General features: G+C 44.5%; 1 long non-coding RNA gene across 1 annotated transcript in view; it reads left to right on the forward strand.

Moving 5' to 3' along the window:
* The first annotated feature begins 217 nt into the window (after positions 1–217).
* Positions 218–25,694, forward strand: part of LOC149976541 (uncharacterized) — a 56,833-nt gene continuing 31,356 nt past the window's right edge. The window contains exons 1-2 of the long non-coding RNA XR_016487119.1: positions 218–324; positions 693–754. This is a non-coding gene — a long non-coding RNA (uncharacterized LOC149976541). The remainder of the gene's footprint in view (positions 325–692; positions 755–25,694) is intronic.

The raw sequence follows: 25,694 nt of genomic DNA on the forward strand, positions 1-25,694 counted from the left end.
GCAATTGCCAGCTGCTTCCACTTTACCATTTGATTCAGGGGAGAAAGCATGTGTCCAAGAACGATGTATCAATGAAGAGATATGTGAAAAACACCTTGATGATTGATTCTAAACAACGTTTGCCATGTTTTCAGTCGATATTATGGAGTTAATTTGGAAAAAAGTTTGCGTTTTGAGGACTGAATTTATGGATTTTTTTTGGTGGCCAAATGTGATGTATAAAACGGAGCTATTTCTAATACACAAGGAATCTTTTTGGAAAAACTGAGCATCTGCTATCTAACTGAGAGTATCCTCATTGAAAACATCAGAAGTTCTTCAAAGGTAAATGATTTTATTTGAAGGCTTTTATGTTTTTGTTAATGTTGCGTGCTGGATGCTAACGCTAATGCTAACGCTAAATGCTAACGCGAAATGCTAACTCTAGCTAGCTACTTTTACACAAATGATTGTTTTCCTATGGTTGAGAAGCATATTTTGAAAATCTGAGATGACAGTGTTGTTTACAAAAGGCTAAGCTTGAGAGATGGCATATTTATTTCATTTCATTTGCGATTTTCATAAATAGTTAACGTTGTGTTATGCTAATGAGCTTGCTGATAGATTTACACAATCCTGGATACAGGGTTTTTTTCATAGCTAAACGTGACGCAGAAAACGGAGCGATTTGTCCTAAACAAATAATCTTTCAGGAAAAACTGAACATTTGCTATCTGAGAGTCTCCTCATTGAAAACATCTGAAGTTCTTCAAAGGTAAATGATTTTTTTGAATGCTTTTCTGTTTTTTTGTGTAAATGTTGCCAGCTGAATGCTAATGCTAAATGCTACGTTAGCCATCAATACTGTTACACAAATGCTTGTTTTGCAATGGTTGAGAAGCATATTTTGAAAATCTGAGATGACAGTGTTGTTAACAAAAGGCTAAGCTTGAGAGCTAGCATATTTATTTCATTTCATTTGCGATTTTCATGAATAGTTAACGTTGCGTTATGGTAATGAGCTTGAGTCTGTATTCACGAACCCGGATCCGGGATGGGGAGATCAGAAAGGTTAAGGGGGCTGAATAATTTTGCACGCCCAATTTTTCAGTTTTTGATTTGTTAAAAAAGTTTGAAATATCCAATAAATGTCGTTCCACTTCATGATTGTGTCCCACTTGTTGTTGATTCTTCACAAAAAAATACAGTTTTATATCTTTATGTTTGAAGCCTGAAATGTGGCAAAAATTCGCAAAGTTCAAGGGGGCCGAATACTTTCGCAAGGCACTGTACCTCACTTGCATTGGCAATGTTAACACATGTTTCCCATGCCAATAAAGCCCCTTGAATTGAATTGAGAGAGGATCTGAGGAGGACTAGAACTGGAGAGACAGAGAGAGAGAGAGAGAGAGGGAGGGGGAGAGAGAGAGAGTGTAATGTTTACTGTTCATTTTTATTGTTTATTTCACTTTATATATTCACTTCATATATTATCTACCTCACTTGCTTTGGCAATGTTAACACATGTTTCCCATGCCAATAAAGCCCTTGAATTGAATTGAGAGGATCTGATGAGGACTAGAACTGGAGAGACCGAGAGAGAGAGGGTCTGATGTGGACTAGAACTGGAGAGAGAAAGAGAGAGAGAGAGAGGATCTGATGAGGACTAGAACTGGTGAGACAGAAAGGATCTGATGAGGACTAGAACTGGAGACACAGAGAGAGAGACAGAGAGAGAGAGAGGATCTCCATCCCGCCCTTCATCCCTCCATCCCTCCATCCCGCTCTTCATTCCTCTCCCGAACCTCCCTCCCGCCCTTCATCCCTCTTCCCTTCATCCCTCCCTTCATCCCTCTCTCTCCCTTCATAACTCCCTCCCGTCATCCCTCCCTGCCTTCATCCCTCCCTTCTTACCTCCCTCCCGTCATCCCTCCCTTCTTCCCTCCCGTCATCCCTCCTTTTCCCCAAAAATAACTAGAAGATGAATTATGGATGAATGGAGAGACTTGATGATGATAGGACTTGATTGGAGGAGTGTAATCATGAAGGAAGGAGAAATGGAGACATCTGCTAGAATATCTGGAGCTGTCAATCAAACTATGTCTGGCCACTGACTGGTCGATAGGCTCAGCAGGCGATTAACAGAGTGCAATACAATTGCTATCACACACACACACACACACACACACACAATCACTAAAATTCCCAATGAGATCCCCAGACAGAAATGGACAACGGGGGGGATAGGAGGAAGGAGAGAGGAAAGCAGGTAGGGACAAGTCAGGCTGTTGCATGCTGGGTAGTTCTGAGAACACCTACAGCTCAGAAAAGGACACAAGGGAAAGAGAGGTAAGGGAGGAAAGTGGATGAGATAAAAAGGAGAATAAAAGGTAAGAGAGGATTATGGGAGAAAAGTGAATGAGAAAACAGTGGAGGGAAGGGAGTTGACGAGAAAGAGAAAGAGAGAGAGGGGAGCGAGAGAGGAGAGTAAGGGAGGTTAGGGGGATTGAGGAGGAGTGAGAGGAAAGGAAGTGAGGGCAGGGGGATAGAGGAGCGAGGAAGGGAATGCAGGAGGATAGAGGAGTGAGAAAAGAGGAAGGCAGGGCAGGGGAATAGAGGGGTGAGAGGAGAAGAAGGGACGGCAGGCGGATAGAGGAGTGAGAGAAGAGGAAGGGAGGGCAGGGGGATAGAGTGAGAGAAGAGGAAGGGACGGCAGGCGGATAGAGGAGTGAGAGGAGGGGAGGGCAGGGGGGATAGAGGAGTGAGAGGAGAGCAAGGGAGGGCAGGGCAGGGCAGGGGGTATATAAGAGTGAGAGGAGAGGAAGGGAGGGCAGGGGGGATAGAGGAGGAGTGAGGAGAGGAAGAGAGGGCAGGAGGAGTGAGAGGAGAGGAAGGGAGGGCGGGGGGTAGAGGAGGAGTGAGAGGAGAGGAAGGGAGGGCAGGAGGAGTGAGAGGAGAGGAAGGGAGGGCAGGGGGGTAGAGGAGGAGTGAGAGGAGAGGAAGGGAGGGCAGGTGGATAGAGGGGTGAGAGGAGAGGAAGGGAGGGCAGGGGATGGAGGAGTGAGAGGAGAGGAAGGGAGGGCAGGGGGATGGAGGAGTGAGAGGAGAGGAAGGGAGGGCAGGGGGATAGAGGAGTGAGATTAGAGGAAGGGAGGGCAGGGGGTAGAGGAGGAGTGAGAGGAGAGGAAGGGAGGGCAGGGGTAGAGGAGGAGTGAGAGGAGAGGAAGGGAGGGCAGGTGGATAGAGGAGTGAGAGGAGTGTAAGGGAGGGCAGGGGGATAGAGGAGTGAGAGGAGAGGAAGGGGGTTCAGGTGGATAGAGGAGTGAGAGGAGAGGAAGGGAGGGCAGGGGGGTAGAGGAGGAGTGAGAGGAGAGGAAGGGAGGGCAGGAGGAGTGAGAGGAGAGGAAGGGAGGGCAGGGGGGTAGAGGAGGAGTGAGAGGAGAGGAAGGGAGGGCAGGTGGATAGAGGGGTGAGAGGAGAGGAAGGGAGGGCAGGGGGATGGAGGAGTGAGAGGAGAGGAAGGGAGGGCAGGGGGATGGAGGAGTGAGAGGAGAGGAAGGGAGGGCAGGGGGATAGAGGAGTGAGAGGAGAGGAAGGGAGGGCAGGGGGATAGAGGAGTGAGATTAGAGGAAGGGAGGGCAGGGGGTAGAGGAGGAGTGAGAGGAGAGGAAGGGAGGGCAGGGGGGTAGAGGAGGAGTGAGAGGAGAGGAAGGGAGGGCAGGGGTAGAGGAGGAGTGAGAGGAGAGGAAGGGAGGGCAGGTGGATAGAGGAGTGCGAGGAGTGTAAGGGAGGGCAGGGGGATAGAGGAGTGAGAGGAGAGGAAGGGGGTTCAGGTGGATAGAGGAGTGAGAGGAGTGGAAGGGAGGGCAGGGGGTAGAGGAGTCATCAATGACAGGATGACATAAACTCTACAGTGGAAAGTCTGCACATTGTAGTTTTCGAAGTCACATGGAATTGTTGTTCAATTTAAATGTTTGAATATAAAATTATTGGTGAAGAGATGAAATGTAATTTTAGCTTCCGAATGAGAGATTTGTGTTTTCATATGGTTAGACCTCTGCTCAATCAGTGGCCCTCCCCTGTGAAGAGACATGGGTTATAAAACTTTTCAAACACACCCTTCTCGCTCCACTATATCCTTGTCGAAAATGTAACCTCCTGTTCCAAGTACGTGAGGTCTGCAGCCTCTGTGTTAAAAGGACTAACATGTCAACTACAGAACTAAGCCAACCTCAGCATGAGCTTTGGTTGGGAATGGTAGGAACTTTGAATTCTTATTCACTACAGAAGTGATACCTCCTAGCCGTTGAGTTAGCAACAGCAGCTGCAAACGTGGGCTAGGAAAGAACAGACAGAGTATTCCGTCTACCACACAACGACATTACTACAACGTATAAAATTGACCACCAGAGACATTCTTCAAAGGACTCGGTTTGGCAACACGGCCTTCCATCTACCACCAACCTACCGAAGCGCAGCTCGGAGTAAATATTGATTGCATTTTCCTTTTCCAAATGGGCGGTAATTTGGAATGCATAAGATGCTTTATTTACGATAGCACAGCTTCTCCCTTTGTCCCTCAGTCTTCCCACTCTTTCACTCAAACCCAGCCCCCTTTTCTTTGTGTAACCAGCTGTCATATCTGTTCCGCCCGCTAGGGACGGTTTCCTTTATGCCGTAATTTGTAATCAAGGTATGATTCATTCTTTGTAAATGTAATTCTGTGTGATTAGTTAGGTATTTAGTAAATAAACAATTAAACCAATTTTGTATTGCTGATTCAACTTGTTAGCCAGGGTTCGTGAAGATAACCAACATTTTACAACTTTCAGATGAGACTGAATTAAGGTGACGATTAATATTGACTGCTATTGATGTAAAATATCACTAGGTCTTTAAGAGTTTATTCGGAAGATAACAGCTCTATAAATATTATTTTGTGGTGCCCCGACTCTCTAGTTAATCACATTTACATGATTAGCTCAATCTGGTAATATTAATTACAGAGTAAGGATTTTATAGAATAGCATGTCATATCACTTAATCCGGCATAGCCAAAGACACGACAGTAGTGAGAGAAGAAGAAGGGAGGGCAGGGGGATAGAGGAATGAGAGAAGAGGAAGGGAGGGCAGGGGGATAGAGGAGTGAGAGGAGAGGAATGGAGGGCAGGGGGATAGAGGAGGAGTGAGAGGAGAGGAAGGGAGGGCATGGGGATAGAGGAGTGAGAGTATAGGAATTGAGGGCAGGGGGTAGAGGAGTGAGAGGAAGGGAGGGCAGGGGATAGAGGAGTGAGAGGCTAGAAAGGGAGGGCAGTGGGATAGAGGAGTGAGAGGCGAGAAAGGGAGGGCAGTAGGATAGAGGAATGAGAGAAAGGATGGTAGGGCAGGGAGATATAGGAGTGAGAGGAGAGAGGAAGATAAGGCAGGGGGATAGAGGAGTGAGAGGAAAGGAAGGGAAGGCAGGGGGATAGAAGAGGAGTGAGAGGAGAGGAATGGAGGGCAGGGGGATAGAGGAGGAGTGAGAGGAGAGGAAGGGAGGGCAGGGGGAGAGAGGAGTGAGAGGAGAGGAAGGGAAGGCAGGGGGATAGAGGAGGAGTGAGAGGAGAGGAAGGGAGGGCAGGGAGGTGGAGGAGTGAGAGGAGAGAGAGGAGAGAAGAAGATAAGGCAGGGGGATATAGGAGTGAGAGGAGAGAGAGGAGAGAGGAAGAGAAAGCAGTCTGTTGGTGTCTGCAGTCTGTTGGTGTCTCAGAGGTCTTGTTAGAGAATCAGACTCAATTTTTTTGCTGTTAGGGGCTACAGCACTCTGTCTACTCAACCCTTTTTTCCCTCTTTCCTCCTCTCCTGAGCCTTCTCCTTATTTTGCCTCTCCTCTCCTGAGTCCTCTCCTTATTTTGCCTCTCCTCTCTTATCTTCTCTTCTCCTCTCTTGAGTACTCTCCTTATTGCCCATTCCTCTCCTTTCTTCCCCTCGTTTCCCATTCTCCTTCCCCAAAATCACCCCAAACTAACCCCCAGACTCCCTCCCTACCACCCCTCCCGCTCCCTCCCAAATACCAGCACCCCAAGGGCACCTTCAACACCTGCCACAGACACTTAAGGGCCCTAACAACCCCCCTAACAACCTCCTCCATGTACCCGATCCACTCCCTGCTGCACTACCTAGTACACTCCCTAGGGAGCAACCCAGAGTAACCTTTCTCCTATGCTTCTCTGGGTCTAATGGTGTATTGCTGACAGTCAGACAGCACTAGTCTTCCTACAACAGGTATACCGTGAAGTGGAGGTACATTTTCAGGTATTAACAGCGTAGGTCCAAGGGGATGTACACATAAACACTAGAAACAAATAGTTTTATATAGTGCCAGGTAAGGGTTATTTGGCTTGTAACCATTAAGGGAATCCTTTTTGGTGCTACATGGACCCTTGTTCTTCCCTTTATCAATCTCAAAAGGTTCTTTGTAGAACCACACAGGTATTTATTTATTTTGGTTTAACAGCCTTATATTGTAAAAAATTTGATAGGTTTTTTTATTGTGTTTATTAAGAAGTTGAATCAGGTGTGCTAGCTCTGGAACAGCTGGGAGAGAGTTGAGAACTTTCACAAGACATCATTACTTACCACTATCATGTTTCATTTTTATTTGCATAACACAACATATTAAATAAAAAATAATGACACTCTCACTCACGGTTGTATAAAAATATCTGTGAACAAACCACACCCCCAATATAATTGAATGAGCTGCCCCCCTTTTTTGAACCGCGCGCGTGTGTGTGTGTAGTGAAGTTATTGTATGTGAAAGGATGAAAGAGAGGGTGTGAAAGGATGAAAGAGAGTGTGTGAAAGGGTGAAAGAGAGGGTGTGAAAGGATGAAAGAGAGGGTGTGAAAGGGTGAAAGAGAGGGTGTGAAAGGGTGAAAGAGAGGGTGTGAAAGGATGAAAGAGAGGGTGGAAAGGGAAAGTTGATTATTAGACTAAAGGAGAAAGTGTGAGAATGGGAAAGGGAGAGGGATTCAGTGTGAAAGAGCGAGAGAAAGATGAGGCATTTCTTAAAAGGCGATGTGTATTCACTTGTAGCAGTCTGTGAAAAGATTAGGCACAATTAGCAACCCTGATAGTCAACCCATATCAGCCTGGAAGGGGGTGATCATTATATTCATTGAGGGTACCTGGAGGTAATGAAAATGTATGCCCCCCCCGAGGAAAATATATTTGAACCTTTCCTTCCCAAACATAAAAAAAATAACATGTAACCCCACTCATACAAAATGAGCACTAAATAAAATAGCAGGGAATAGCAGGGAATATAATATAATATATAATATATAATATAATCCCTTTTTACATTTACAGTCAACCCATGATGGATTTTGACATTTTTTATTGATGCAGCCTGGATTGATGATAACCAGTGCTGCATTTATACCATATGTTATCTGCTAGAAAGTGGCATTTACCAATTTAAGTGTTAATATAAGAGCCATCCACACCAAGGATGATCACTATAACGGTCAATTATAAATAAGTATGCAACATTGGCGAGCATCCACACTACACTAAAGTATATCTTTCTACACCTGTCAATCAATTGATCAAAACATCCTACTGCATGCTGTAGGCCTATTAAAGAGGCGCTCTCTCCCCGTTTCATTCCATTTGCATCTGTTTAAGAAATGTTTTTGCAACAGAATTGGCATAATGATTACGCCCTAGGTCTTTTGGTTTCTGTATTTTACATTCAACAAGCAAGAGCAAGCTGTAGTAGTTAATAAAATGCTTGAAATATGTGTACAACAACCTGTTGTTGTCCCAGTATAGCTTTTCCTGGGACTCCAAGAGACAAAGAGGAATTATCAGGAATAATATGAGATGACAGGCAGCCGAGGAAGAACCTATCGCTGGAAAAACGAGAACAACTCACAGGCATAGAGATAGTCCAGACATCCACAGGGACTGTTGTCTTCACCCATTGGGTAGCATTTCCTCCAACACCCGATTTAATTCATTCACTTTATTCCGCATTGAGGAACCATCTCCTTCCGACTTCAAAATCAAAACAATTAAATAACACATATGGAATCATGTAGTATCCAAAAAAAGTGTTATATTTTATATTTTTGAATCTTCAAAGCAGCCACCCTTTGCCTTGATGACAGCTTTGCACAATCTTGGCATTCTCTCAACCAGCTTCACCTGGAATGCTTTTCCAACAGTCAAAGGAGTTCCCACATATGAGAAGTATGTGGGAACCCTGTACCTGTTGCTGATGTGTCTGGGTTAGAGGTGCAATGGGATGTTCCGCAAAATGTTGCTACGCTGCAGAGGTCTGATGCAACCTTGAAATGTTTGTTTGACAAGGCCTTAGCTGGGGACAGTCAATCTTCATGTGGGGGGATTTACACGGTAGACAATCACATACTCTACCTTGGGTCAGAGGCAGATAGCAGGAAGTTGGTGGTGCCATCTACCTGTAGACCACTTGTTCTCAACCTTGCACATACAGTTCCATGGGCAGGTCATCTAGGGCAACATAAGACCTATCTTAGGCTAGGCTCCCATTTCTTTTGGCCCTCCATATATACTGATGTACAAACCTACTGTAAATCATGCCCCACGTGCCAGAAAACCAGTGCTGTCTGTAGGTCTGACCGGGCTCCTTTATGTTCACTGCGAGTTATCTCTACCCCATTCAAGAAAATTGCAATGGACATTGTTGGACCATTGGAGAAGAGTAGTGCAGGTTACAAGTATATATTGGTGATTTGTGACTATGCCACCCAGTTCCCAGAAGCCTTCCCACTCCGTTCCATAACCACACCAAAAATAATCAGTGCTCTTGTTCAGCTCTTCTCTCGTGTAGGCATCCAAGATGAAATCCTGACGGACCAAGGGACAAACTTCACCTCGCGACTGATGGTTCAACTCCACCAACAGCTGGGCATTAAAGGCTTGAGGATCACTCCCTACCATCCCCAAACGGATGGGCTCGTAGAGAGATTCAACCAAATGCTCAAGAACATGCTGAGGAAGTTTGTGGCTGACACTGGTAAAGACTGGGATAAGTGGTTACCCTTTCTGCTTACAGGGAGGTGCCTCAGGCATCGACAGGTTTCTCGCCATTCGAACTCCATTAGGATTGGCCATTGCAGGGACCACTTGACCTGCTGAAGAGGTGCTGGGAAGGTTCCCAAGTAGCTACCTCAGGACAGGGGATTGTCCAGTACATCATCCAGATGCGAGACAGGTTGGAGCAGTACCGAGAGGAAGCTAGGGCAAACCTTCTGCAAGCCCAGAAGAGAGGTTATGACCAGCACGCTCGCCACAGAGAGTTTGAGCCAGGACAGAAAGTCCTGCTCCTCCTTCCCTCATCTACCAGCAAGCTCCTTGCGCCGTGGCAAGGACCGTACCTAATTGGGAGGAAGATGGGCCCGGTGACCTACGAGGTGCTGCACCCAGACAAGGGTAAGAAGAAGCAGACCTACCATGTGAACCTTCTCAAGGCCTGGGAGGAGAAAGAGGAACTCTCCAAGGGAAAGTCCTTTCTGGTCCGCAGAGTAGAAGAAGAAGACGAGTCGGATGGGGTCACAGAGGCATGGAAAAAACGAGCAGAAATCATACTGGCTCACCTAGAAGAAAACTGAAGCAGCTGTTTGGCGAGTATCCGGCCCTCTTCAGTCAGAGACCAGGAAGAACCAAAGTCCTAGAACACGTCATTCATTTGAAGCCTGGCCAGAACCCTGTCCACCAGCATCCTTACCGTGTGCCTGAGAGGCTGGTGGTAGCCCTCAAGGAAGAGGTCCACACCATGATAGAAATGGATGTTGTTGAGCCGTCTTCAAGTGAATGGAGCAGCCCCATTGTCATTGTCCCAAACAAGGATGGGTCTTTGCGCGTATGCATGGACTTCCATAAGGTGAATGCCATCTCCCAGTTTGATGCCTACCCCATGCCTCGCATTGATGACTTACTGGAGAGAATAGGTAGAGCTCATTACATGACCACATTGGATCTCTGCAAAGGGTACTGGCAGGTGCCCCTGGATTAACAATCCAAGGCCTACACTGCATTCCGGACGCCAATGGGCCTGTTCCAGTTAAAGGTCATGCCGTTTGGCCATCATGGGGCCCCTGTGACTTTCCAGAGGCTGATGGACAAGGTCCTCCAGGACTGTGACGATTACTGTGCTGCTTACTTGGACGACGTGGTGATCTACAGCCACTCCTGGGAGGAGCACATACAGCATCTTAGCAGAGTCCTGGGGAAGATCCATGATGCAGGCCTCACGCTTAACCTCCTGAAGTGTGAGTGGGCGAAACAGGAGATAAAGTACCTGGGTTACCAGCTGGGTAAGGCAGGAAAGGAGAACGTCACGGCGGACTACCTATCAAGGCTCCCGAACCTGGTCGCTTCAGGAGAGGAGGAAGGTAATGTGACGTAGAAGTCCGTCACTGGCCGCGGGCAGCATTTGGTTCTTTAACACACGCACACATTCATCACTCCTCCCTGCTCTGTTATAGGATAAGTTAACAATGTGGGTCGACACACAAGTTAACTTCTCCGTCTTAATACATACATTTCACACTTATGTCAATGTTCATATTTAATATAAGCAATATGTATTTTACTTATTGTTGTTATGGATGAGCGAGTTGTTTGTTTGTTCTGTTCCTCTCTCTCTCCATCTCTGTAGCTTCCGGGTATGCTGGATAAGGAGGGAATTGGGCTGACTTTGTAGTGCCTGTCCCAAATGGCTCATTCATTTAAATGTGCACATTGAAAGACACTGTCAGTAGTGATGTCATTTTGTAAATGTTACGTGGTGATATTGTTTAAAAAACGTGTTGCAATGTATATACTTTAGTATGTTTAGTTAAATGGAAAATGTAGGTTTGTATAGGTAATTGCTTAATTAATTAGTGTTAATTGTTCTGAGGGGAGGGGCTAGCGCTACAAAAGGAGCCTCTCTGTCAGTTCATAAGGAGGCCATTTTGGACTGAGCTGTGAATGGGGCAGCATTGTTTTCAGCTGTCCCATAAGGTATACGTTTGATGGCAGTACTGTTGTTTTTGTTCCGGAATCACGCTGTAAATAAACACCCTGAAGCACAGAAGAACTTTTGCAGCTCGGCCATCTTTTTATTTTGATAGAGGTTATGTTTTCCAGTTTAGCCTTCTGGCCTACTCTACGTGATCGAGGTTAGGTTTTCCAGTATAGCCTTCTGGCCTACTCTACGTGATCGAGGTTAGGTTTTCCAGTATAGCCTTCTGGCCTACTCTACGTGATCGAGGTTAGGTTTTCCAGTACAGCCTTCTGGCCTACTCTACGTGATCGAGGTTAGGTTTTCCAGTATAGCCTTCTGGCCAGCAGAGGTAACTCTGGGTCTTCCTTTCCTGTGGCGGTCTTCATGAGAACCAGTTTCATCATAGCTCTTGATGGTTTTTGCGACTGCACTTGTTCTTGAAATGTTCCACATTGACTGACTTTGTCATAAAGTAATGATGGACTGGTGACAGCTTTGCACACCTGTTAATTTAAATGCATTCCAGGTGACGACCTCATGAAGCTGGTTGAGGGAATTTCCAAGAGTGTGCAAAGCTGTCACCAAGGCAAAGGGTGGCTACTTTGAAGAAACTCAAATATAAAATATATTTAATTTGTTTTTTGGTTACTACACGACTCCATATGTGTTATTTCATAGTTTTGATATCTTCATTAGTATTCTACAGTGTAATAAATAAAAAATTAACTTGAAGTAGGTGTGTCCAAACTTTTGACTGGTACTGTATGTAAATATATGTAAACATTATTACAGGGTACTGGGCTGAGGCTAGCTAGAACGCTGACTAATATTCAGGGTAGGGTACTGGGCTGAGGCCAGCTAGAACACTGACTAATGTTCAGGTCAGGGTACTGAGCTGAGGTCAGCTAGAACACTGACTAAGAATCAGGGCAGGGTACTGGGCTGAGACCAGCTAGAACACTGACTAATGTTCAGGGCAGGTTACTGGGCTGAGACCAGCTAAAACAGTGACTAATGTTCAGGGCAGGGTACTGGGCTGAGACCAGCTAGAACACTGACTAATGTTCAGGTCAGGGTACTGAGCTGAGGTCAGCTAGAACACTGACTAAAGTTCAGGGCAGGGTACTGGGCTGAGGCCAGCTAGAACACTGACTAAAGTTCAGGGCAGGGTACTGGGCTGAGACCAGCTAGAACAGAGACTAAAGTTCAGGGCAGGGTATTGGGCTGAGACCAGCTAGAACAGAGACTAAAGTTCAGGGCAAGGTACTGGGCTGAGACCAACTAGAACAGAGACTAAGGTTCAGGGCAGGGTACTGGGCTGAGACCAGCTAGAACAGAGACTAAAGTTCTGGGCAGGGTATTGGGCTGAGACCAGCTAGAACAGAGACTAAAGTTCAGGGCAGGGTACTGGGCTGAGGCCAGCTAGAACAGAGACTAAAGTTCAGGGCAGGGTACTGGGCTGAGACCAGCTAGAACAGAGACTAAAGTTCAGGGCAGGGTACTGGGCTGAGGCCAGCTAGAACAGAGACTAAAGTTCAGGGCAGGGTACTGGGCTGAGACCAGCTAGAACAGAGACTAAAGTGAAGGGCAGGGTACTGGGCTGAGGCCAGCTAGAACAGAGACTAAAGTTCAGGGCAGGGTACTGGGCTGAGACCAGCTAGAACAGAGACTAAAGTTCAGGGCAGGGTACTGGGCTGAGACCAGCTAGAACAGAGACTAAAGTTCAGGGCAGGGTACTGGGCTGAGACCAGCTAGAACAGAGACTGAAGTTCAGGGCAGGGTACTGGGCTGAGGCCAGCTAGAACAGAGACTAAAGTTCAGGGCAGGGTACTGGGCTGAGACCAGCTAGAACAGAGACTGAAGTTCAGGGCAAGGTACTGGGCTGAGACCAGCTAGAACAGAGACTAAAGTTCAGGGCAGGGTACTGGGCTGAGACCAGCTAGAACAGAGACTAAAGTTCAGGGCAGGGTACTGGGCTGAGACCAGCTAGAACAGAGACTAAAGTTCAGGGCAGGGTACTGGGCTGAGACCAGCTAGAACAGAGACTAAAGTTCAGGGCAGGGTACTGGGCTGAGACCAGCTAGAACAGAGACTAAAGTTCAGGGCAGGGTACTGGGCTGAGACCAGCTAGAACAGAGACTAAAGTTCAGGGCAGGGTACTGGGCTGAGACCAGCTAGAACAGAGACTTAAGTTCAGGGCAGGGTACTGGGCTGAGACCAGCTAGAACAGAGACTAAAGTTCAGGGCAGGGTACTGGGCTGAGGCCAGCTAGTGGTGACTATTTAACAGGCATGGAGATGGAAGCTGTTTTTCAGTCCCAGCTTTGATGAATAGAAATGGAAAATTGTATAACTAAAGTGTGCCTGTGAGAGAGATTAGATTGCATCAAACTGAACGACAGATGACTCCATGATTAGATGTTAATTAAACTTCATCTCTGTCTCCCCTTCATCCTCTCGTTTCCCTCTTTCACCCTCTCTCTAGCCATCTTCTATCAAATCAAATCAAATAAAACAATGTATGTCACATACGCCGAATACAACAGGTGTAGGTAGACCTTACAGGGAAATGTACACTTAAGAAAAATACCTACAAAAAATAAGAAATAAAATTAACAAATAATTAAAGAGCAGCAGTAAAATTACAATAGCGAGGCTATATATAGCTCTCCCTTTCCATCCCTCTCTCTCTCTCTCTCTCTCTCTCTCTCTCGCTCTCTCTCTCTATCCCCTCCCTCTCCTCCTCCTCTCTCCCTCCCTCTCCTCCTCTCTCCCTCTGCTCCACCTCCCTCCCTCTCCTCTCTCCATCTTTCCCTTTCTCCCTCTCCTCCTCTCTCCCTCTCCTCCTCTCTCCCTCCCTCCCTCTCCCTCTCCCTCTGCTCCACCTCCCTCCCTCTCCTCCTCTCTCCATCTTTTCCTCTCTCCCTTTCCTCCTCTCTCCCTCTCCTGCTCCTCTCTCTCTCCCTCCCTCCCTCCTCCCTCCCTCTCCTCCTCTCTCGTTCTAGTCCACCTCCCTCCCTCTCGACTACCAGGGACACTCTCAGTTGCCAAAATGTGTCAAACGTTGCAGATAGAAATGGCATGAAAAGAGCCAACATGATTCCTTGGTCTACATGTTGGAGAGGCGTATTTGTTTTATGTCTATATTACACATTTCTAACTGAACGTTCCAAAATGTTGTCCTGCTGAACGCACCCCAGATGTTACGGGAACAAGAGTTCTCCTTCTAGGGAGTAATATTTTACCCCGGAGGCCTATAGTGTGTTGGATGATCAGCTCTCTGCCTGTCCAAGTCTCTCCCCTGCGTGTGTGCTTTTGTGTCCAAGCCAAGGGAACTGCTAATGGCTTTCTGTTTGTCTGCATCTGGAGATGCTTCCCTTTTTCTGTTTTCTCTCTCTAGCTCTTTCTTTCGCTCTCTCTCTCCGTCCATCTCAAGGAGTCAATATAGGCTTGTCTCTCCGTCCATCTCAAGGAGTCAATATAGGCTTGTCTCTCCGTCCATCTCAAGGAGTCAATATAGGCTTGTCTCTCCGTCCATCTCAAGGAGTCAATATAGGCTTGTCTCGCCGTCCATCTCAAGGAGTCAATATAGGCTTGTCTCTCTGTCCATCTCAAGGAGTCAATATAGGCTTGTCTCTCTGTCCATCTCAAGGAGTCAATATAGGCTTGTCTCTCCGTCCATTCATGAAAACATTGACCCTCCCAAGGTTCTCTATTTTCGTTCACTTTCTTTATCCTCTCTCCATGTTAAGAGGTCCCTCGTTTTCCCCAGCCGTCTTAGCTAGAGTTGTGATTGTTCTCTCTCTCAGAACCTCCAGTACAACCAGTGGAGGCTGCTGAGGGGAGAACAGCTCATAATAATGGCCGGACTGGAGCAAATGGAATGGTATCAAACACATGGAAACCATGGAAACCAATGTGTTTGATGTAATTGATACCATTCCACTGATTCCTCTCCAGTCATTACCACCAGCCCACTAACCTCCTGTGATCCTTTTCTCTCTATTTCTCTCTCTAAGAAAGGGGCCTCTGTCTCCTCTTGGGGGGCAGTATTCTACCCAGTATTACTAGTTCAGTGGCACTGGTTGTTACTGGTCCTGGTGGTAATCCTTGTATTCTCTGTCGATGCTGCGATCTCCTATATGTTCCTGTTACCCCACTAAACTGAGATACCAGTTAGGTAAATGATGAAATATTAAATCGATTAGCTTTATAACATTTTATTTCCAACCCAATTACTCCTAATCCCAGCAGACCGCCTGACAATTAAGATGATATTGTGTGTGTGTGTGTGTGTGTGTGTGTGTGTGTGTGTGTGTGTGTGTGTGTGTGTGTGTGTTTGTGCGACTGTGCAATCGGAGCAATAATTGCCTAGCTGTATTGGATCACGATCTAGTCGATTATACAAACACCGGTTCTGGCGGCCACATAGCACTGAGACAGAGAGTGTGTCTATGTGGGTTTAACTATTCTTGTGGGGACCAGAAGGACACACAATTCCATTAGAAAAAGCTAAATTCCATTAGAAAAAAACCAATTCCATTAGAAAAAGCAGCCAAAACCTCCCCAGAGTCAGACTCAGAGTCAGAGCTAGAGTCAGTCAGTCCGAGCTAGAGTCAGTCAGAGTCAGAGCCAGAGCCAGTCAGAGTCAGAGCCATGTGAATGCTAAATACCAGCGTCAGAGTGTGTTAGCCTTACTCAGACTGACAACTGTCAAACGGTTTGGAGGGAAAAACACAAATGTCATCTGAGCTGTAGACATGGTGTGGGCGCTCAGAGAGTAACAGGAGAGAAACAGGGGGAAGGTAGAGAGGAGAAATGGATAGAGAAGAATAAAGGAACAGAGGGAGGGTAGAGAGGAAATGGATAGAAATCAACCTTCTAATCTACCTGGCCCGGGTATCTTGGAAGGATACTGACCTCATCCCGTCAGTAGAGGATGCCTGGTTATTCTTTGAAAGTGCCTTCCTCAGCATCTTAAATAAGCATGCCCCATTCAAAAAATGTAGAACCAGGAACAGATAGAGCCCTTGGTTCTCTCCAGACCTGACTACCCTTGACCAGCACAAAAACATCCTGTGGCTTTCTGCATTAGCATTGAATAGCCCCTGTGAAAGGCAACTTTTCAGGAAAGTTAGGAACCAATATACACAGGCAGTTAGGAAAGCTAAGGCAAGCTTTTTCAAGCTGAAGTTTGCATCCTGTAGCACAAACTCAAAAAGTTCTGTGACACTGTAAAGTCCATGGAGAATAAGAGCACCTCCTCCCAGCTGCCCACTGCACTGAGGCTAGGAAACACTGTCACCACCAATACATCCACGATAATTGAGAATTTCAATAAGCATTTTTCTACGGCTGGCCATGCTTTCCACCTGGCTACCCCTACCCCGGTCAACAGCCCTGCACCCCGATGGCAACTCGCCCAAGCCCTCCCCCATTTCTCCTTCACCCAAATCCAGATAGCTGATGTTCTGAAAGAGCTGCAAAATCTGGACCTCTACAAATCAGCAATCTGGACTCTCTCTTTCTAAAATGATCTGCCGAAATTGTTGCAACCCCTTTTACTAGCATGTTCAACCTCTCTATCGTCTGAGTTTGCCAAAGAATGGAAAGCTGTCGCGGTCCTCCCCCTCTTCAAACGGCTACAGACCTATATCTATCCTACCCTGCCTTTCTAAGGTCTTTGAAAGTCAAGTTAACAAACAGATTACCGACCATTTCGAATCCCCCCGTACCTTCTACACGATGCAATCCGGTTTCAGAGCTGGTCATGGGTGCACCTCAGCCACGCTCAAGGTCCTAAATGATATCAAAAAGAGACATTACTGTGCAGCCGTATTCATCGACCTGGCCAAGGCTTTCGACTGTCAATCACCACATTCTTATCGACAGACTCAACAGCCTTGGTTTCTCAAATGATTGCCTTGCCTGGTTCACCAACTACTTCTCTGATAGAGTTCAGTGTGTCAAATCAGAGGGCCTGTTGTCCGGACCTCTGGCAGTCTCTGTGAGGGTGCCACAGGGTTCAATTCTAAGGCCGGCTCTCTTCTCTGTATATATCAATGATGTCGCTCTTGCTGCTGGTGATTCTCTGATCCACCTCTACGCAGATGACACCATTCTGTATACCTCTGGCCCATCTTTGGACACTGTGTTAACAAACCTCCAGACGAGCTTCGATGCCATATAACTCTCCTTCCGTGGCCTCCAACTGCTCTTTTTTACTTCTTAGGGCTGCAAACCCGTTAACGGGATGATATGACAACAGCCAATGAAAGTGCAGGGTGCCAAATTCAAAACAACATAAATCTCATAATAAAAAATCCTCAAACATACAGTTCATGTATTTTATACCGTTTTAAAGGTAATCTTGTTGTTAATCACACCACAGTGTCCGATTTCAAATAGGCTTTACGTCGAAAGCACCAAAACGATTATGTTAGGTCACCACCAAGCCACAGAAAAACACAGCCATTTTTTCCAGCCAAAGAAAGAAGTGTCACAAAAAGCACAAATAGAGATAAAATTAATCACTAACCTTTGGTGATCTTCATCAGATGACACTCATAGGACTTCATGTTACACAATACATGTATGTTTTGTTTGATAAAGTTCATATTTATATCCAAAAATCTCAGTTTACATTGGCGCGTTACTTTCACTAGTTCCAAAAACATCCAGGGATTTTGCATAGATTCAACAGAAATACTCATAATCATAAATGTAGATGATAATACAAGTTATACACATGGAATTATATATATACCTCTCCTTAACCTCTCTGATCTCCCCATCCCGGATCCGGTATCGTGAATACAGACTCAAGCTCATTACCATAACGCAACGTTAACTATTCATGAAAATCGCAAATGAAATGAATTAAATATGCCATCTCTCAAGCTTAGCCTTTTGTAAACAACACTGTCATCTCAGATTTTCAAAATATGCTTCTCAACCATAGGAAAACAATCATTTGTGTAACAGTAGCTAGCTAGCGTAGCATTTAGCGTTAGCATTAGCGTTAGCATCCAGCAGGCAACATTTCAACAACAACAAGAAAAGCCTTCAAATAAAATAATTTACCTTTGAAGAACTTCAGATGTTTTCAATGAGGAGACTCTCAGTTAGATAGCAAATGCTCAGTTTTTCCAAAAAGATTCTTTGTGTATTAGAAATAGCTCCGTTTTGTACATCACATTTGGCTACCAAAAAAACCCGGAAATTCAGTCCTCAAAACGCTAACTTTTTTCCAAATTAACTCCATAATATCGACTGAAACATGGCAAACGTTGTTTAGAATCAATCCTCAAGGTGTTTTTCACATATCTCTTCGATGATATATCGTTCGTGGAAGCCTGGTTTCTCCTCTCTATCAAATGGAAAAATACTTGCACCTGGCTTTTGCGCACCAATTTCGACGCAGGACACCAGGCGGACACTTGGAAAATGTAGTCTCTTATGGTCAATCTTCCAATGATATGCCTACAAATACGTCACAATGCTGCAGACATCTTGATGAAACGACAGAAAGCACATGGTCGTTCCTGCTGCATTCACAGCCATATAAGGAGACATTTGAAAACAGAGCTTCAGAGATTCTGCTCATTTCCTGTTTGACGTTTCATTTTGGTTTCGCCTATAGAATGAGTTCACAGACAATATCTTTGCAGTTCTGGAAACGTTAGAATGTTTTCTTTCCAAAGCTGTCAATTCTATGCATAGTCGAGCATCTTTTCGTGACAGAATATTGCGCTTAAAACGGGCACGTTTTTTAATCTAATAATGAAATAGCGCCCCTATAGACTTAACTGGTTAATGCAACCGCTGTGTCAGATTCCAAAAAAACTTTAAGGAAAAAGCAAACCATGCAATAATCTCAGACGGCCCTCAGAAAATTAATCAAATTTGTCGTCATGTTGGAGTAAACAGAAACCAGAAATTACATGATAAACATTCCCTTACCTTTGATGATCTTCATCAGAATGCACTCCCAGGAATCGCAGTTCCACAACAAAAAAAGTATCTACTTTTGTTAGCGTTAGGTACATGCGTTTGGACAAAAACTTCGGACAAAAACTTCAAAAAGTTATATTACAGGTCGAAGAAACATTTCAAACTAGGTATAGATTCAATCATTAGGATGTTTTTATCATACATCTTCAATAAAGTTCCAGCCGGAGAATTCCTTTGTTTCTACAGAAGCAGAAGCAAGTCGATATCATGTGGAATGCGCATTACCAGGAAATGGCTCTCTGCCAGTAAGCTGACTCATTCAGCTCGTATTCAGTCCCACAACACAGCAGAAGCCTCATTGAAGTTTCTAAAGACGGTTGACATCTAGTGGAAGCCCTAGGAAGTGCAACTTCATTCATATCCCAATGTGAATTCAATAGGGCCTGGGTTGAAAATATACCAACCTCAGATTTCTCAATTCCTTTTTGGATTTCTTCTCAGGTTTTTGCCTCCCATATGAGTTCTGTTATACTCACAGACATAATTCAAACAGTTTTAGACATCCAGGGATTTTGCATAGATTCAACAGAAATACTCATAATCATAAATGTAGATGATAATACAAGTTATACACATGGAATTATATATATACCTCTCCTTAACCTCTCTGATCTCCCCATCCCGGATCCGGTATCGTGAATACAGACTCAAGCTCATTACCATAACGCAACGTTAACTATTCATGAAAATCGCAAATGAAATGAATTAAATATGCCATCTCTCAAGCTTAGCCTTTTGTAAACAACACTGTCATCTCAGATTTTCAAAATATGCTTCTCAACCATAGGAAAACAATCATTTGTGTAACAGTAGCTAGCTAGCGTAGCATTTAGCGTTAGCATTAGCGTTAGCATCCAGCAGGCAACATTTCAACAACAACAAGAAAAGCCTTCAAATAAAATAATTTACCTTTGAAGAACTTCAGATGTTTTCAATGAGGAGACTCTCAGTTAGATAGCAAATGCTCAGTTTTTCCAAAAAGATTCTTTGTGTATTAGAAATAGCTCCGTTTTGTACATCACATTTGGCTACCAAAAAAACCCGGAAATTCAGTCCTCAAAACGCTAACTTTTTTCCAAATTAACTCCATAATATCGACTGAAACATGGCAAACGTTGTTTAGAATCAATCCTCAAGGTGTTTTTCACATATCTCTTCGATGATATATCGTTCGTGGAAGCCTGGTTTCTCCTCTCTATCAAATGGAAAAATACTTGCACCTGGCTTTTGCGCACCAATTTCGACGCAGGACACCAGGCGGACACTTGGAAAATGTAGTCTCTTATGGTCAATCTTCCAATGATATGCCTACAAATACGTCACAATGCTGCAGACATCTTGATGAAACGACAGAAAGCACATGGTCGTTCCTGCTGCATTCACAGCCATATAAGGAGACATTTGAAAACAGAGCTTCAGAGATTCTGCTCATTTCCTGTTTGACGTTTCATTTTGGTTTCGCCTATAGAATGAGTTCACAGACAATATCTTTGCAGTTCTGGAAACGTTAGAATGTTTTCTTTCCAAAGCTGTCAATTCTATGCATAGTCGAGCATCTTTTCGTGACAGAATATTGCGCTTAAAACGGGCACGTTTTTTAATCTAATAATGAAATAGCGCCCCTATAGACTTAACTGGTTAATGCAACCGCTGTGTCAGATTCCAAAAAAACTTTAAGGAAAAAGCAAACCATGCAATAATCTCAGACGGCCCTCAGAAAATTAATCAAATTTGTCGTCATGTTGGAGTAAACAGAAACCAGAAATTACATGATAAACATTCCCTTACCTTTGATGATCTTCATCAGAATGCACTCCCAGGAATCGCAGTTCCACAACAAAAAAAGTATCTACTTTTGTTAGCGTTAGGTACATGCGTTTGGACAAAAACTTCGGACAAAAACTTCAAAAAGTTATATTACAGGTCGAAGAAACATTTCAAACTAGGTATAGATTCAATCATTAGGATGTTTTTATCATACATCTTCAATAAAGTTCCAGCCGGAGAATTCCTTTGTTTCTACAGAAGCAGAAGCAAGTCGATATCATGTGGAATGCGTATTACCAGGAAATGGCTCTCTGCCAGTAAGCTGACTCATTCAGCTCGTATTCAGTCCCACAACACAGCAGAAGCCTCATTGAAGTTTCTAAAGACGGTTGACATCTAGTGGAAGCCCTAGGAAGTGCAACTTCATTCATATCCCAATGTGAATTCAATAGGGCCTGGGTTGAAAATATACCAACCTCAGATTTCTCAATTCCTTTTTGGATTTCTTCTCAGGTTTTTGTCTCCCATATGAGTTCTGTTATACTCACAGACATAATTCAAACAGTTTTAGAAACTTCAGAGTGTTTTCTATCCAATACTAATAATAATATGCATAAATTGGCAACTGAGACTGAGGAGCAGGCCGTTTACTCTGGGAACCTGTCATCCTAGCTTCTCAATACTGCCCATGCAGCCATAAGAAGTTAAATACAAGTAAAACTAAATGCATGCTCTTCAACCGATCACTGTCTGCACCTGCCCGCCCGTCCAGCATCACTACTCTGGATGGTTCTGACTTAGAATATGTGGACAACTACAAATACCTAGGTGTCTGGTTAGACTGTAAACTCTCTTTCCAGACTCGACCTCTTGAATCTAGGGGGCACTATTTTCATTTTTGGAAAAATAACGTTCCCTAAGTAAACGGGCTATTTGGTCAGGACAAGATGCTAGAATATGCATATAATTGACAGCTTATGATAGAAAACACTCTAAAGTTTCCAAAACTGTAAAAATATTGTTTGTGAGTATAACAGAACTGATATTGAAGGCGAAAGCCTGAGAAAAATCCAACCCGGAAGTGACTCTTATTTAGAAACCTCTGCGTTCCTATGCGTCCCTATTGAGCAGTGAATGAGATATCAACCAGATTCCTTTTTCTATGTCTTCCCTAATGTTTCAATACACAATACATAGTTTAAGGCTTTTATTTTGAAAAATGAGCCGGAGCGTCAACATTGCGTCAGTGGTCAGCTGGAGTCCCTCAGAGTGTTTTGTGCGTAAAGGACAAATGCGGCCATTGTGTCTCTCTTTCCTACTAAGAAGCCATCTGTCCCGGTTGATATATTACTGAATAGATATTTGAAAAACACCTTGAGGATTGATTATAACAATGTTTGCCATGTTTCTGTCGATATTATGGAGCAAATTTTTAATATTTTTTCGGCGTTGTCGTGACCGCAATTTCCGGTCGATTTCTCAGCCAAACGTGAAGAACTAACGGAGCTATTTCGGCTACAAAAATAATATTTTTGGAAAAAAGGAACATTTGCTATCTAACTGGGAGTCTCGTGAGTGAAAACATCCGAAGCTCATCAAAGATAAACAATGTAATTTGATTGCTTTTCTGATTTTCGTGACCAGGTTGCATGCTGCTAGCTAGCCATAATGCTATGCTAGGCTATCGATAAACTTACACAAATGCTTGTCTTGCTTTGGCTGTAAAGCGTATTTTCAAAATCTGAGATGACAGTGTGATTAACAAAAGGCTAAGCTGTGTTTCAATATGTTTAACTTGTGATTTTCATGAATAGGAATATTTTCTAGTAATATTTATGTCCGTTGCGTTATGCTAATTAGTGTCAGTTGATGACAACGCTCCCGGATTTGGGATGGGTAGTACCAACATTTAAGCATCTCCAATCCAAGATTGAATCTAGGATCGGCTTCCTATTTCGCAACAAAGCATCTTTCACTCATGCTGCCAAACATACCCTGGTAAAACTGACCATCCTACTGATCCTTGACTTCAGCAATGTTATTTACAAAATAGCCTCCAACACTCTACTCAGCAAATTGGATGCAGTCTATCACAGTGCCATCCATTTTGTCACCAAAGCCCCATATACTACCCACCACTGCGACCTGTACGCTCTCTTTGGTTGGCCCTGGCTTCATACTCATCGCCGAACCCACTGGATCCAGGTCATCTACAAGTCTCTGCTAGGTAAAGCCCCACCTTATCTCAGCTCACTGGTCACCATAGCAGCACACATCCGTAGCATGCGCACCAGCAGGTATATCTCACTGGTCATCCCCCAAAGCCAATTCTTCCTTTGGCCGCCTTTCCTTCCAGTTCTCTGCTGCCAATGACTGGAACGAACTGCAAAAATTGTAATTACTTCGCCACCATGGCCTATTTATTGCCTTATACCTCCCTTATCCTACCTCATTTGCACACACTGTATATAGACTTTTTCTATTGTGTTATTGATTGTATGTTATTGACTGTATGTTTGTTTATTCCATGTGTAACTGTGTTGTTGTATGTGTCACACTTCTTTGCGTTATCTTGGCCAGGTCGCAGTTGTAAATGAGAACTTGTTCTCAACTAGCCTACCTGGTTAAATAAAGGTTAAATAAAAAAATAGAGGAACAGAGGGAGGGTAGAGAGGAAATGGCTATATGTGTATCCTCTGAGAGTTGTGTTGAAAGGTAATGATATCACAGCGAATGGTAATGATGTCACAGCATTTCCATGGGGAATACTGTGTAACGGGAGCAAACAGGATCAAATCTAATCAACATTTATTTGTCAACTACTGCGAATACAGCAGGTGTAGACGTGAAATACTTACTTACGAGCCCTTAAACAAGTAAATAAGAAACATAAACTAAAGAAAGAAAAATATACTTTAAGAGAAGAGAGGATGAGGGGGGATAGAGGGTGAGTGGAAAGGAAAAGGGAAGGATGAGAGTGGGGGCTAGAGGATGAGTGGAAAGGGTACAACCAAAACAATGATATAGAGAGGAGGTGAGAAAAGTGGTGAACAGACGAACACACACACACACACACATATACACAGGCCCAAAGTGACATCTGACTAGAAAAGCAGCAAGGCTTCTGTGACATTTAAACAACATGAGGCTAGCCAACACCAGAGGGCACTGTCCCAACCAGCCCTGCTGTGTTTTTGTGTGTGCGTGCGTGTGTGTGATGAATTTGGCAACCTGACCTTTTGCTATTGTTGCTGTAACCCTCTCATTATGACACAGTCTTGGAGACCCAAAATATATGTCTCAACTAAATAACACCTAAATAATGTAATAATGAATAAATAACTAGTAATAACTCATTAAGAGCGGTCGGTCAGGATACACCGGTGGAGTACTGCTTCAAGGATGGATTGTGCCCTTAACTCTTACCTTGTGAGAGAAAGAGAAAGAAAAAGAGAGAGAGAGAGATAGAGAGAGAGAGAGAGAGAGAGAGTGGTGGTTGTCTCACTAACGAGAGAGGAGAGTGGGGGTTGTCTCACTAACAAGAGAGGAGAGTGGTGGTTCTCTGACTAACGAGAGAGGAGAGTGGTGGTTGTCTCACTAACAAGAGAGGAGAGTGGTGGTTGTCGCAGTAACGATATAGGAGAGTGGTGGTTGTCTCACTAACAAGAGAGGAGAGTGGTGGTTGTCTCACTAACAAGAGAGGAGAGTGTAACGATATAGGAGAGTGGTGGTTGTCGAAGTAACGATATAGGAGAGTGGTGGTTGTCTCACTAACAAGAGAGGAGAGTGGTGGTTGTCTCACTAACAAGAGAGGAGAGTGTAACAAGAGAGGAGAGTGGGGGTTGTCTCACTAACAAGAGAGGAGAGTGGTGGTTGTCTCACTAACAAGAGAGGAGAGTGTAACGATATAGGAGAGTGGTGGTTGTCGAAGTAACGATATAGGAGAGTGGTGGTTGTCTCACTAACAAGAGAGGAGAGTGGTGGTTGTCTCACTAACAAGAGAGGAGAGTGTAACAAGAGAGGAGAGTGGGGGTTGTCTCACTAACAAGAGAGGAGAGTGGTGGTTGTCGAAGTAACGATATAGGAGAGTGGTCGTTGTCGCAGTAACGATATAGGAGAGTGGTGGTTGTCGCAGTAACGATATAGGAGAGTGGTGGTTGTCGAAGTAACGATATAGGAGAGTGGTGGTTGTCGCAGTAAAGATATCAGAGAGTGGTGGTTGTCGAAGTAACGATATAGGAGAGTGGTGGTTGTCGCAGTAACGATATAGGAGAGTGGTAGTTGTCTCACTAACAAGAGAGGAGAGTGGTGGTTGTCTCACTAACAAGAGAGGAGAGTGGTGGTTGTCGAAGTAACGATATAGGAGAGTGGTGGTTGTCGCAGTAACAATATAGGAGAGCGGTGGTTGTCGCAGTAACGATATAGGAGAGTGGTGGTTGTCGAAGTAACGATATAGGAGAGTGGTGGTTGTCGAAGTAACGATATAGGAGAGTGGTGGTTGTCGCAGTAACGATATAGGAGAGTGGTGGTTGTCGAAGTAACGATATAGGAGAGTGGTGGTTGTCGCAGTAACGATATCGGAGAGTGGTGGTGGTCGAAGTAACGATATAGGAGAGCGGTGGTTGTCGAAGTAACAATATAGGAGAGTGGTGGTTGTCGCAGTAACGATATAGGAGAGTAGTGGTTGTCGCAGTAACGATATAGGAGAGTGGTGGTTGTCATAGTAACGATATTGGAGAGTGGAGGTTATCGCAGTAACGATATTGGATAGTGGTGGTTGTCGCAGTAACGATATAGGAGAGTGGTGGTTGTCGCAGTAACGATATTGGAGAGTGGTGGTTGTCGCAGTAACGATATAGGAGAGTGGTGGTTGTCGAAGTAACGATATAGGAGAGTGGTGTTTGTCACAGTAACAAG

The sequence above is a fragment of the Oncorhynchus mykiss genome, chromosome 16 (genome assembly GCF_057628025.1).
Source record: "Oncorhynchus mykiss isolate SJ-2025 chromosome 16, ASM5762802v1, whole genome shotgun sequence".
Lineage (NCBI taxonomy): Eukaryota > Metazoa > Chordata > Actinopteri > Salmoniformes > Salmonidae > Oncorhynchus > Oncorhynchus mykiss.